Source organism: Hyperoodon ampullatus (genome assembly GCF_949752795.1).
Source record: "Hyperoodon ampullatus genome assembly, chromosome: 2".
Taxonomy (NCBI): domain Eukaryota; kingdom Metazoa; phylum Chordata; class Mammalia; order Artiodactyla; family Ziphiidae; genus Hyperoodon; species Hyperoodon ampullatus.
The window spans coordinates 71971403-71987018 of NC_136915.1; positions in this window are offsets into that span (position 1 = coordinate 71971403).

Consider the following 15616-nt stretch of genomic DNA (forward strand, 5'->3'; position numbering starts at 1 on the left):
AAAAAACAGATGGGCACAAGATATTTTGATGTAGGGATATATAGGACTGACAATCGGTTCAAGGTAGTGAGCAAGAAGAAAAAATGGAGATTAAACTGAAGGTAATGATCTGAATGACTAGAAGAATGTTAATATCATCAATTAGAATGGGGAATAGTAATTTCTCTCTGACCTTCCTATATATTCACATGTTTCATTTGGTTATTATAAGCAGTAAATAAAATATAAATATAGGAAACAAATCATTTTAAAAAGTTAAAAATATTAAATAAAATATAAATTATTTTCAAAGTGATTTTTTGTTCATAAGATTTCTAAATGAAAAACTAAAACAAAAGAGTGTATTATGCCATCTTGGTATATGCTTTGCTTTATCTGACAGAACATTATGAAAGGTTTTAATTTTTTCATGTCTCAGGTATAAAACTTTGGTAATTAAAAGAAAAATCCCAGTAGAAAGTATATTGAAACCTCTGCTCTTCACATCAGTCTTGGGGTTACTAAACAATAATTATTACTGTTATTTAATATCTATCTGAGACTAACATACATACAACCTACGGAACAAATAAAATGTTTTACCGTGAAGCAAGGTAATTTTTTTTATAATCAATAGTCTATCATTAGCGTAATGTTTATTTTATGCATCTGCAGACATTGTATCATTTGAATTGTGGTTTATAAATGTTAACCTGTTGATCTTTGCTGCTCTTCCATCTACTATAATTTCTGACAAACATCATCACTTCTTTATTTGTAGGTGAAGGACAAAACAATAAAGCAAATCTCTAGGTATCTGATGACTGCACATTGTCAGAGAAGTATTCAGAATCCAAGGGTGTCTAACCACATAAATTCCTTAAGCTTTCCTAAAGGCTTACATTCCTTCCAGCTTATCCATAAAATCCAAGCTGATAATACGCTCTTTTAAATAAGAATGTAGAATGAGTACAATAACATAACATATATATTTTACCTAGCATTAGGACTTGTGACTTACATATGCTTTATAAATTATCAAATAACATGCTGTACTTGGTTTGTTTCACAAACATCTACTGCCATGTATTTTCTTTTATATTTTCTTTTTCAAGTTTTAGCAGCAATTTATGAAGCAAGATTTCCTGAATTCTTCCCTGGAAACATGTCTTTTCATTCTTTTGGGAGTTCCTTACAGTAGATAGCAATCTGATTTCATTTAGTTAGTGAAGATCATTTCTTTGAATGACCAAAATAATATACCCTTAAAAATAATTTTAAAAATACATTTAGAAGAATCTAAGAAATCCATTACCTTTCCTAAACTTTTTTTTTTTTTTTTTTACTCAGTTTGAGAGGATTTCCTGATAAAACACTTTATTTGACCCATTATTTCTCTAATTTATTTTGCTAAAGTAAACCTAAAACAAGACTGAGGCCTGGGATGAGAATTTAAGTTATATTTAATGAAAATTTAGAGCATAAAAGCACTTCAATTATTCATATTTCCTGATTTATACTGAAAAATATGTGCACATATGTGTGTTCCTTTGATAGGGTTCAAATTAGCAGGGAGCTTTTGAAAATTGGTCCTTAGTAGCTTCAACAAATTTCTTTTTACCAGCTTATCTGGAGCAAAACAGAGACTTTTAAATCAAACTTCTATTTCATCTATTTCTTTCTTTATTACTGAAATGAATAAAGTAATTTTGTATGGAAACTTAAATGCTTATCAAAATTAGGAGGCAATAAGTACAACAATAAAACCATTTGTTAAAAGTTCTACATATTATTACATTATATTGTTATGACTGGAGTGATACATTTGTCTTTTCATAAGGAGTTACATGGATTTCTAAAGTTGAAACCAGACATGCCAGGTCTGCACAAGGCAAAGGACCACAAATTATGTCCAGTTGAGTTCACTGAAATTTGTTTATGCAAAGGAACTTTAGAAATGGGAACTCACAGCCACCATTTCACCACTTGAAACAGAGAAAAGACTCTCAGTAACAGGTTTGACAAATCCACATTTAGTTCCATATGGTCATTTATCCTCCCTATGTCTTTGAAAGTAAAATACTGTGAAGGCGGCATTTGAGGTTTTGGTGACAAATTACTTTTCTCAATGGAATCAAAGGCTGTGGCCATCTGCAATGAGATAGATGAGCCACAGCTGGCTTTCATAATAATCGATCCTGATTGCAGCAGGACTGTGGCACTTCTGGATTGATTGTGAGGACCTGCTGTGACAAACAATACTGACCAATTTGGTCACACTGACAAGTTATTTCTCTGTTTAGATACATGTCATCAGAGGGAAGGGAAGAGATAGAAATCATCCAATATACTTAGCCAATAGTGGAAATATGAAAATTCTGAAAATCCTTAAACTAGATATGGAGACCTAAACTACATGATATGGCAAAACTGAGAGTACATCTATATTATAACAGTAAAATGGGGAACCATAGTTTGCTAGGGACTTTTACCATTACTGCCTCAACCTGCACATGCATCCTAAAGAAAATGGCCTTACCAACAACTCCTGCTATATGAACAGTAAATCAGTAGATTCCATATTTTCTCTTTTTATCCCCCAGGCATAGCTGATTCAACCATGGGTGGGCACCGATGGACAGGCAGACAGTTCATAAGCATGGTAGTGACTTTGTGGCCTAAGATAATCAATTTCCTCTTTTGCGAATTTGTAATTGAGCATCTAAGACACTGAGTTAGTTAGATGTGGAGAATTAAGCTTAAAAGTTATATAATCTCTAAGGCTGGATAAACTGTTATAGCCAAAGTTAGCAGTGGAAAAGGAAAAGTAGTAATGGCTAACAAATGTTACAAATTTATTCTACATCAGAACCTCTGCTAAATGTTCATCATCCACTATCTCTTTTAAACCTCAGATCACTATTAAACCTGTTGGTAGATGGTATTATTATCCCATACGATGATGAAAAATCTGAAATTTGGAGAGACTAATTAAATTCCCTCTATCACATATGTGTAAAATGAAGACAGACCAAAATTTAATTCTGTTGGACTCTTCTAGGAATCAATGGGGAGTGGGGAGGTGGAGAAAGAGAGAGAGAGAAAGATAAAGCAGATAGAAGCAGAAATGACCTCTCTATGTAGTCCTGAGATAGTGGTCTTCTCTCCTTATAGCCTCTGAGCTGCAGTTCCCATAGGTCTAAATGTTCATTGATCTCTGTCCTTGGGTTCTCATGAACACCCACTGTGTCTCTAGATGGGTTTACAGTACACAGTACTTTGGTTAGAACTATTGAGAGAACTATAGCAAAGGTAATATTTGTCTTCATTTCTTCAGATATTTATTTCAATGCTTGATAATTCACTTTGATTTCAGAAATTTGTTTTTCTGAATATAGGATATGTAACTATCTAGTAACTGTAAGTAAATGTGAAATTTCAATTTTTTCAACAATTTCCAACTTTTCAATTTACAAGGAACACTGAAGATCAATAGGAAAAGCTTTATTTACTAATTATTAATAATCTACATAATATGTAAATATACATGTGCTTTTTCTTCCCTCTAGAATCATTTTCATATTGTGAGATTTTAAATCTGTTCCAAATGAACAGGTCACTGATGGCTTCAGCCCATTATAATATTTCAGTCCCTTAAACAAAACCCCAATTATTGGATAACAGAGCTTGTCCCTTTTCCCACTCTTCAGCAGCTAGATAAACTGTTACTCTAAGGATGAGAAATTGGGGAATTTATGCCCAACCTTCTCTTCTGAAAGTCTGCATAAAAGTGCAAAGAAGAAAGCCTGAATAAAATTCAGATAGTCTGAAATTTCTGAAGAATTCTGATTCTGTATTATCTTACAGCTTATATTATTTGTGCATTTCAGTTTTTTTCGACTTTATTATCCTATGCTTTATTTGAGGGTGGGGATTTTAATTCCATTGCCAAGTTGGGCAAATTCAAGTTTTAACTGTTCAAAGGCAAGTTTCTCCAAGGGCTCCATCACTAGTCGTGTGGCTCAGTCTGGGCAGGGCCTTCATACTGTCTGGGAGTCCATCAGCATTTGTTTGTTCCATGTTCCACAAGCACACAGTACAATCAGGTTTTTCTTTTCCAGAGAATCAACTACTACTATGCTTGGCAGTAGTTAACTGTTTAAGCAAATATAGCATACCAGAACATCAATTTAAGATGTATAAGGAGACACAGAAATAGCTCCCTAGCATTTTCCATTACTTTCATAATGCTTCACCATCATTATCTCTAAAATTGTTTCTCTTTATCTTTAAAGGGGATGGGTGATGGAAGCAAAGGTTATTTATTGCAAAAATGTAAAGATTTCTTTATTCTTTTTGATATTGTTCTCAAATTCTGTGCCATTATAGACAAATTGTTGAGATGACTTGTAGTTAATCTTGTCTCAGTTGCCTTAAACTCATTCCACTGTATTATTTCCCTAAAATAATGCCCCCCACTATAATGAAATTTCACATATATTAGCAGATACAGCCATTGATCTTTCTTCATGTTAAAAAACTATTAAATCTATATGTTGTATTTAGTAATATATAAATAAAATATATAAGCATCATTTAAATATATATACATTTATATTTTACATAATTCTACTCATTTAATAGCATATGTTTAAGGATTAATGATCCATTTTGCATTTCTTTGAGTTGTAGGGCTTTTACTACACCAAAAAAAAAAAGGCTACCTTTTTAATATGATGCAAATATAATATATAAATTATACATTGAATATATGTGTAGTAGAATGTTAAGTATAGCATTCCCTTTTTTCTTAGAGTTTTGTCCAAGATTCCAAAGGCTAAGATCAACAGATGCTACAACATCTATGTAGGATATGTTAAAAGGTTGTGAAACTAGTTTAGCAACTATACCTTGAGGGTATATAAAAGTAAGCCAGGAGATTGATAGAAAAAGGGTTTCTTTGAAGATAGTTGTATGTGGGATCAAATGAAGGAACTTCTTGACAGCTATTCAAAATGCCTTACATATATCTCCTGGAGTTTGAGAGTAGGCACAGGGAGAAGTCCAAAGAAAGAGGTTGGCTAAGCACAGCAGGGAGAGGAGCAGTGCCTTCAGAGAGAAACAGCCGCTCTTCCACCAGACAAGGTAGGGGAGGGGTGGTGAAGGGCAAGAATAAAGGAATTTTCCTTTGGGTCAAGTAGACCCACAGAGGGTAGCTGGTCTTGAGTCAGTTTGAGAGGGATCTAAGGAGAAAGTGGAGTTGTGTCACTGAAAGCAAAAGCTGATGGGTGATTTTAGGCATGCAGTCAGAGCTAAGGAATAGTCCAGCAGGAGACCTTCAGCAGGAGGGTTTCTGAAGAATCCATAAAACATTCCCCCCTAAATGAAATAGTCAATATTTGGGTATCTACCACACCCAGAAGGCACCTGCTCCAGTTTGCAGTGGCACCTTCAAATATTACCTCTATCACTTCTTACCTCGCTCTGACTTGGGAAGAGCAGGAGAGATATGAAATGGTAAGACAGGAAAAGACTGAGGAAGCCAGCCATGACCCTCTTCCTCATTGCAGTTCACTCAGCTGAGTCAGGCCCAAATTGGTGCTTCTGCATTTTTAAATGAGAGCAGAGAATGAGACTGAACTAGGTTTTATAATCTGGAACAAGATTTTAAAGAGAGTGACCTGGAATGTAAGGAGAAAAGCTCACGAGTTTATATTGGGTCAGGGAAAACAATTCGACAGAGTATGCTGAAAGAGAAATTGAGAAAAAGAATAAAATTGTGTGCTACTTAAAACCATACAAAGTTCAGTTCCTTCACTAGACACATACATTGAAATGTCTAAGCAGTATTAAACTAAGATACACTGGTTAAAAATAATAATAATAATAATAAATAAACACACAAAATCTACTGAAGTAATACTGCATATTCACTTGAAATGTTTTCAGAAATATTAAAATGTCTTCTTGTGAAAAATATTATAAAGATAAGACAGAATAAGAGGGTTAGGGAGTGATGGAGGCAGAATGCTGTCATGCTGTCAGAGACGTCATCTGTAACAAGGTGCCATTTGAGTAGAGATCTGCCAAACTGATGGAGTGCCTGTTCAGTTAGAGGGAAGATCCTTTCAAACACAGAATGCAACACGTACAAAGGCCTGAGACTTGGACATGCTAGTTGTGTTCAAGGACCAGTGAGGGGGCCTAGGGGCTGGGATGGCTAGAAACAGAGGAGGGTGGTAAGAGGTATGGTCAGGGAGGTACCAGGTCAAGAAGGGCCTCACAGGCAATGAAAGAGCTTTGCATTCTACTCTGGGAGAGAGGGGAAGCTACTGGAGGGCCTAAGCAAAGGAGTAACATGATCTAATGTACATTCCTAAAGGCTCACTCTCTCATGTTTTGCTTTTTTAAGTACTGTGTGTGTTGTAGGGTCAGGCAGGGCATGCGCTGTCCAGCTGACTGGGGTTTACTATACTTGGCCTATTGTCTAATAGCAGGCCTGCTTCACTCATTCACTTTACTTTCTTGGCCCATGACAGCATTTGAATTTGTGACCCTCATTCCAGGCTCTTAGAATTTCTGCTTTTTACTGCACAATGGGAAACCACTCTTAAGACTTAAGCTCAAGCTGCTACTCTCGTGTTTCATTTTTTATTTCAATGCGCCTGTTTTCCCCAGATATAACTATGTTCACATTCTCAATTATAAAGCAGTTCTAAAACTTCTGAGTCTTCTGGGACTTGCTATAGCAATCAGACTAGTTGAGGCCTAGGAAACTAGATCCTCCAGAAGTCTTGTTCTGGTTGCCAACTGGAGACCAGGTTGGTTCTAGAGATCACTGTAAGGTCTCTTGAAGAAGAACCAGGCAGAACTGGAACTGGAACTTGTGCCTAGACCAGGCTATCCCTAGGGAATGAGGAGGCCAATCACAGCACAAGATAAAATGCACTCCCTGACTCCAAATGTACTGTTGTAGAAATAAAATTAGTTGAAAATTCACTTCCAAGGCAGAATTGAAGAGGGAAAAAATTCTTCAAGGAGCAACCCAAATATGTGTAGAAGTGGAGAGAAGATGGTATCCACTTGTTCTGGTAATGGCATGCATAAGTGTCAAGTTATGCGAGAGAAAAAGGACCTCAGGTTTCTTTTCCTTGCAACATCCCCTCCCTTCAGCTTCCTCCTTGGGTATCAAGCATGGCAGGGGAGTTCAGAACAGTCATAACCAAGCAAAGAACATACTAGATACTCCAATTTAACATTGCACAGAAGATCAGATTTGTCAGATTTTGGCATTTAGTTCACCCTCTTATGGAATTCTCAGCACTGGCTCAACAATACTCCAGGATTGAGCTCATAGAGTCTATAAAATTCCCCAAGCAAATTTAATTCTTATTCATTCTGTTTAATATTCATTAGCAGTTAGATTTATTAAGCATATAGTATCTGTCAAACATTCTGGGACCTGGATATTAGGCCTTGGGTATAACAAGATTAATAAGAATTATTTTGTCCTTGATGAATGCATGTTCTACTAGAGTAAACAGCACCATAGATAGATAAATGATGATTCATCTATTGTGTTATTATTAAGGTAAAAATAAAGTGTGAATACAAAGTGGATACCATCTTGCTGAATTGAGCCCCTAACTTTTCACTTGTCACTTTACATTTTAACTCATACTGCTATCCAGGAAACAATAATCTCATGTATCACAAAGCCTGTAATGTTGTAAAGGTAAGGTAGTAGATGGGCTTTAACAACATCTTAAAGACATCAAACTATAGCATGCTGTAGCAATGAGAATCCAATGAGGGGGTTTAAGCAGAGGACATACCTGATTTTAACATTTCCTCATTTAAATCCCTAGACCAGGCCTCTTCTCTGAGCACATTATACACATATCCAACAGCCTATGTTCTTTCCATCATCTCCACTTGGAGGTATCATGGGCTCACAAACATAGCATTTTCAAATTCTTCAATCTTCTTCTTCCAATCTAGTTCTTCCCCTAAACTTTGCCATCTCTGACATTGAGTGGCAGGACCATCTACCTACCACTAAAGCCAGAAACTTAGAAATCTTTCTCCAGTCTTTCTTTTTTCTCATCCCCATCACCAAGTCCTTTTATTTTTCTACATCCAGGTTGTATTTTAGATCCGTCCATTCCTATTTACTTCCATTACTACCATCTTAGTCCAAGCCACCCTTAAGCTACATCTCTATTATGTCAATGACCTCATCCTTAGTTTCCCCACTTGTTCTTGGTCTTGCTCCAGGCCAACCTCTGCAGCAGACAGGAGTGATCTCAATATGGAAACTAGATGAAGTCACTCCACCTTACCTCTTCCCCATGCTGAGACAACATGCAAACTCCTCCAAGGTCTCCATATTATACATAGGAGAAAGTCAGAATGCTTATCATTGCTTGGAGTCCCAAAATACTCTGGCTTTCTTACCTCTCCATTTATACCTCGTAATTTCTAGTCCCGGCTTTCTTTTTGTTCCTAAATGTGCCAAATATTTTTCCTATGCAAAAGCATTGCACATGATGCTTTCTCTCCCTGCAATGTTTTTCCCCATCCCTCATATGGTAACTTTTTCATACTCTTCTATTTTCTTCATAAATCTGAAATCTCCCTTGACCTTTCTCTATAATATTTTCTGGTCCTCCACTCATTATACTTACCTAATTTGTATCCTTCATAAAACATATTGTGGCCCACAATTAGATAGATAATGGTAATAAATTGAGATAGAGAGAGAGAGAGAGAGAGAGAGAGAGAGAGAGGTAGAGAGAGAGAGAGAGACACAGAAAGGTGGCCTTTGTTTACTTATTTAACATTTGCCTCCCCAATTTGACCATTACAGCGGAACTTCCGTGGTCTGTTTTGTCTACTGTAACCCTCAGCGTCAAAGTGCTCAATAAATTGTTCTTGAATAAATAAAATATACTTTTCTCTTTTTTCATCACTTTTCATTGATCTTATATAACTAATCTGCATATATTTCTAAATTATTTCATTTAGATATACAAAAATTCCTTCCCCTGACGGCTTTCTAGTAGGTACAAAAAAGAATAGAAGAGATAACATAAAATCCAGCTAGTGCAAAGCACTAAGAAGGCAATTTTTCAGGATTTTTTAATGCTAAAATGCATTTTTTACTCCTATTGACCACTGAATTTCTTATATTCCCATATATGACCAATTTCTAGATTTTTTTTTAACTTTTTATTTTATATTGGAGTATAGCCGATTGTTTATACTGATAGTTTCAGGTGCACAGCAAAGCGACTCAGCTATACATATACATGTATCCATTCTCCGCCAGACTCCCCTCCCATCCAGTCTGCCACATAACACTGAGAAGAGTTCCCTGTGCTATACAGTAGGTCCTTGTTGGTTATCCTTTTTAAATATAGCAGTGTGTACATGTCAATCCCAAATTCCCTAACTATCCCTTCCCTCCACCTTTCCCCCTCTCCCGGTAACCATAAGTTCATTCTCCAACTCTGTGAGGCCGTTTCTGTTTTGTAAATATGTCCATTTCCATCACTTCTTTTTAGATTCCACATATAAGTGATATCATATGGTATTTCTCTTTCTCTGTTTGACTTACTTCACTCAGTACCACAATCTCTAAGTCCATCCATGTTGCTGCAAATGGCAATATTTCATTCTTTTTATGACTGAGTAATATTCCATTGTATATATGTACCACATCTTCTTTATCCATTCCTCTGTCGATGGACATTTATGTTACTTCCATGTCTTGGCTATTGTAAACAGTGCTGCAATGAACACTGGGGTTCATGTATCCTTTCAGTCCATGTTTTTCTCCAGATATATGCCCAGAAGTGGGATTGCAGGGTCATGTGGTAGCTCTGTTTTGTTTTTTAAGGAACCTCCATACTGCTCTCATTAGTGGCTGTACCAATTACATTCCCAACAACAGTGTAGGAGGGTTCCCTTCTCTCCACACCCTGTCCAGCATTAACTGTTTGTGGATTTTTTTTTAAAATGAACAAATACATTTAATTATCCCACCCCTTGTGATAGATATAAGGTATTTCACATTTTTCCTCTATTATAAACAATATCTAGTTGAACGTCCATGTACATATATTTTTATGTACATGTATCGTTATACTGTTATCTTGATATTATCTTAGATAAATTTCTAGAACTAGAATCACAAGGTAAATAAGTGTACGCATTTAAAATTGGTACATATTTCAAAATTTTTTTTCAGAAAGCTGGTTATGTTTCATACTCCATTTCTAACATTTTCACTAATGCTAATTTGTATGATTTCCCTTTATAATCTTAGTCAATTCAAGAAATGTAATTTTCTATTTTTTTTTTAGTTTCTGATTATAACAAATTTAATCAGTTATACATATACATATGTTCCCATATCCCCTCCCTTTTGCGTCTCCCTCCCACCATCCCTCTCCCACCCCTCCAGGCGGGCACAAAGCACCCAGCTGATCTCCCTGTGCTATGCGACTGCTTCCCACTAGCTATCTACCTTACGTTTGGTAGTGTATATATGTCCATGCCGCTCTTTCACTTTGTCACAGCTTACCCTTCCCCCTCCCCATATCCTCAAGTCCATTCTCTAGTAGGTCTGTGTCTTTATTCCTGTTTTACCCCTATGTTCTTCATGATATTTTTTTCTTAAATTCCATATATATGTGTCAGCATACAGTATTTGTCTTTCTCTTTCTGAATTACTTCACTCTGTATGACAGACTCTAGGTCCATCCACCTCATTACAAATAGCTCAATTTCGTTTCTTTTTATGGCTGAGTAATATTCCATTGTATATATGTGCCACATCTTCTTTATCCATTCATCCGATGATGGACACTTATGTTGTTTCCATCTCCGGGCTATTGTAAATAAGGCTGCTATGAACATTTTGGTACATGACTCTTTTTGAATTATGGTTTTCTCAGGGTATATGCCCAGTAGTGGGACTGCTGGGTCATATGGTAGTTCTATTTTTAGTTTTTTAAGGAACCTCCATACTGTTCTCCATAGTGGCTCTACCAATTCACATTCCCACCTGCAGTGCAAGAGTGTTCCTTTTTCTCCACACCCTCTCCAGCATTTATTGTTTCTAGATTTCTTGATGATGGCCATTCTGACTGGTGTGAGATGATATCTCATTGTAGTTTTGATTTGCATTTCTCTAATGAGTAAAGATGTTGAACATCCTTTCATGTGTTTGTTGGCAGTCTGTATATCTTCTGTGGAGAAATGTCTATTTAGGTCTTCTGCCCATTTTTGGATTGGGTTGTTTGGTTTTTTGTTATTGAGCTGCATGAGCTGCTTATAAATTTTGGAGATTAATCCTTTGTCAGTTGCTTCATTTGCAAATGTTTTCTCCCATTCTGAGGGTTGTCTTTTGGTCTTGTTTATGGTTGCCTTTGCTGTGCAAAAGCTTTTAAGTTTCATTAGGTCCCATGTGTTTATTTTTGTCTTTATTTCCATTTCTCTAGGAAGTGGGTCAAAAAGGATCTTGCTGTGATTTATGTCATAGAGTGTTCTGCCTATGTTTTCCTCTAAGAGTTTGATAGTGTCTGGCCTTACATTTAGGTCTTTAATCCATTTGGAGCTTATTTTTGTGTATGGTGTTAGGGAGTGATCTAATCTCATACTTTTACATGTCCCTGTCCAGTTTTCCCAGCACCACTTATTGAAGAGACTGTCCTTTCTCCACTGTACATTCCTGCCTCCTTTATCAAAGATAAGGTGACCATATCAATTTCTAGATTTATCGGAATTTTCATTTAAATGCTTTTCCATTTATTATCTTCTATCATCAAAATGAAGCAGATGGTTAAGTCTGCTTCTGTATTGTTTGTGTCTTGAGCAAAATGTTTAAAAATCCATTCAAATCTTGTTTTAATGTAAGAAGCAGTGTAGGTAACTTTGCAAGTACACATAAACATTTCTCATGTTATTTCACTCTCAGCTTCTAGCCAAAACATTAAAAAAAAAAAAAAAAAAAAAAGACTGTTCTTGCAATCCTTGCAGAATTTCAAGGCTTAGTCGTAGAAGAAAGTCCCCAAAATCTTTTCAGAAATCCTGTTTGGGCGCCATTCCCAGCCTAATTTTGCAGACCAAGATGTTTAGGCAGTCCTGGTATGCTAGGGATATGAAGTTGAGGATTTTTATCTGAATGAAACCCAAACTCCAACCCTAATTAACATACTGCAACATTGTTAACTCCTTGACTATGTTAGACATTGGTTTAGTTCAACTAATTCCACCTCTGGAATACTGCCTCTCATTTATGTTCTTGCTGATTGCTTATATTTTCATTTCAGCTCTCCCATTGCTTTTCAAAGGATAGAAGTATTGTCCCACTTTTTGTTGCTAGGCAAACATATCTGGAGTTAACACAAAGAAAGCAAAATTACTAAAGTCAGATAACATAGATATGGTAACAGGAACTTCTGGAGCTTTCTGTTTTATCCATTTTTCCCTCTCTGATGACTAAGGATGGTGCAAAAGATGTGACACTTTATTACTTTATTTATATTGCTTGATACATTTTGGAGACAGGAATACTGATATATATATATATATAAATTGGACTTAAGTTCATAGTCCCCTATGTAGAAAGCATGGACTGGCAAGATTAGTGCGAATTCTGTATGTGTTTATATGACCAAGTATATATGTAATTGATGCTTAGAAGCTATCCATCTGTAAGAATATGCCCTAGATTCTTTGAAATCCCATCAAAGAAAATCAGCAAAGGACACATATTCTCTGTCCCTCATCCCAAGACCGCTTTACATGTGTATACGCCTTTTGATCCTGTTGCCTTCAAACCTTCAAACCTTTAAATCTTTAAATTTCAACTTGCATTACCTGTTGCTAGCACTGCTGCTATTCCCTCATTACTATTTCACTCGGAGTTCTAGAGCCTAGTATGAAGTCAAATGTAAAGTGACAAGTGAGAACCAAGGGGCTTCAAAGTACAAATTGTATATGATCTTCTTGCCATACAGAATAGTGTCATTGTCCTACTAAATTAGAGCATCTATGCTCTTCTACTCCAGAGAATTAGCAGCATGAATTCTATTCGACAGCTAATGGGAATTCTGGAGAGACTTGGAAGCGTTACTTAGAAGTAGCAGAAGTAGGGAGTTCCTAGACTCCCCATATAAATACTTTCCTTAGATCATAAACATACCATTTATTAAACTGAACAATTATTTACTGAGCATCTCTCCTAAATGCTGGGTATAAAAAAAACAAGGAAAAGTAAAAACTCTGTCATGAAGTTAACATTCTGGTTGGGAAGACAGTTAACAAATAAATGAAAAAATACAATGTCTATTAGGTCAGAGGATGGTTAAGTGCCATAGAGAGAAGTAAGTCACAGAAGGAGAATAGGGCTGGGCTGGGGATGGGGGATGTTGAGCAGTGGATGAAATTTTAATAGTGATCAAAGAAGTCTTCACTACACTACTTGAAAGACATTTTGAAAAAATTGTGAAAGAGTCACATAGGTAGGATGTTTAGGGGAAGGGCACACTAAGGCAGAGGGAATGGTAAATGCAAATGCCCTAAAGAGGGTGCATGCCTTTTGTGTTGGAGGAACAATGAGAAAACCAGAGAGGTTCAAGTGGAGAGAGTAAGGGAGAATGTGTAGAATATGATGTCAGAAGGGTCAGGAATAGGGGGAAGGAAGTCCAGGCAGGGCCTTGAAGTCCATGTGAGGTCTTTTGCAGTTAAGCTTATTCTGAATGAGATAAGAAGGCATTGGAGGTATACTACTTCCTAGGACTGTCTTAACAAATTACCACAAACTAAGTGGCTTAAAACAACAGATATTTATTCTCCCTTAGTTCTGGAGGTCAAAAATCCAAAATAAACGTGTGGGCAGTGCTATGCTGCCTCCAAAGATTCTAAGGGAGATTTTTCCTTGCCTGTCCCTGCTTTGGGTGGCTCTAGGCATTCCTTGGCTTTGGACAACATTACTCTAGGCTCCATGTTCACATGGCCTTCTCCTCTGTTGTCACTCTGTCTTCTCCTCCTCTATCTCTTATACGGACACCTGTTATTGCATTTACAGCCCATCCCCATAATCTAGAGTGGTCTCACCTTGCAGTCCTTAATTACATCTACAAAGACACTTTTTTTTTTTTCAAATAAAGTCACTTTCACAGTTTTAGGAGGTTAACATGTATACTTATTATTTTGTGGCAGCTATTATTCAGTCTATTACATAGAGTTTTGAGTAGAGTGGCAAGACCTGACTTATATTTTCACAGGTTCATTCTATTTCCTGTGGTGAAAATAGTCCATAAAAAAAAGAGAAAGACTGCACAGCAGAATCTAAGAGACCATAGGACACAAAGTAATAATTCAATTGAGTATGCAGTCTGTACCTAAACATTAAAAATGGAGGTGGTGAGAAGTGTTAGATTCTAGAGATACTTTAAAGATGACAAAATTTATAGAAGATTTTATGTGAGGTATAAAAGCAAGAGTAGAGTCAAGGATGAATCCAAGGCTTGGGGCCTGATATCTGTGAGATATTATTGATATATATGGTAGGAATGTCTCCTTTCCTCTAAAGCTTTTATACTACTGGGATCAAGGTCATTAGCTAGTTGTTACTCCTCTTCGATCAGGTCTCAGGTTGGATGTCATTTCCTTCCAGAAGTCTTCCTCAACTTCAGTAGATTGAATTAACATGTCTCTGTGCTCTGTACCCTAAGTTTATCTCTATGATAGTTTTATTTTTTTGTCATTTGACTTAGTTTGCTTTTGAAGACCACCTCAAAAGTTAGTGATATAAAACATCTAAAAAGTGATATAAAACATCTAAAAAGATGTATTTAGTTCATTATTTTGCAGAATGACAATTGGTTTAGCTTGACTGTTCTGGACTATGGACTATATATCTTGGCTGGACTTGCTCATGCATCTGCAATTATCTAGTGAGTCAGTAGTGGCTGGTTGGTTCATAACGACATCAGGTGAAATGGATGAGATGACTGGGGTCTCTCGCATGGGGTCTCTCATCTCCACAGGCTGACCTAAGCCTGTTTACATAGCAGTCAAAGGGTTCCAAGAGTATGAGAGCAGAAGCTGCAAGGCCTCCTTAAGTCTAGGTTCAGAGCGGGCACAGATTCACTTCCATTAAATTCTATTGGTCAAAACAAGTCATAAAACCAGTCCAGAATCAAGGGATGAGGAACTAGACTCTACTCATCTTCTGGAGAACCTACAAGTATTGTGGCAATTTTTGCAATCTGTTGCATCATTTAATATAATTGACTACTTGGGTGTTTCTCTTCCTTGTTAGCTACTCCACAAGCAGGGAAACAACTCTCTCTTTCTTCACTATTAATCCCAAAGTAGACTTTGAATACATACTTTTTTTTTTAAAGCATTTTTAACTAGTTTATTTATTTTTGGTTGTGTTGGGTCTTCATTTCTGTGCGAGGGCTTTCTCTAGTTGCGGCGAGCGGGGGCCACTCTTCATCGCGGTGCGCTGGCCTCTCACTATCGCGGCCTATCTTGTTGTGGAGCACAGGCTCCAGACGCGCAGGCTCAGTAGTTGTGGCTCACGGGCCTAGTTGCTCTGCGGCATGTGGGGATCCTC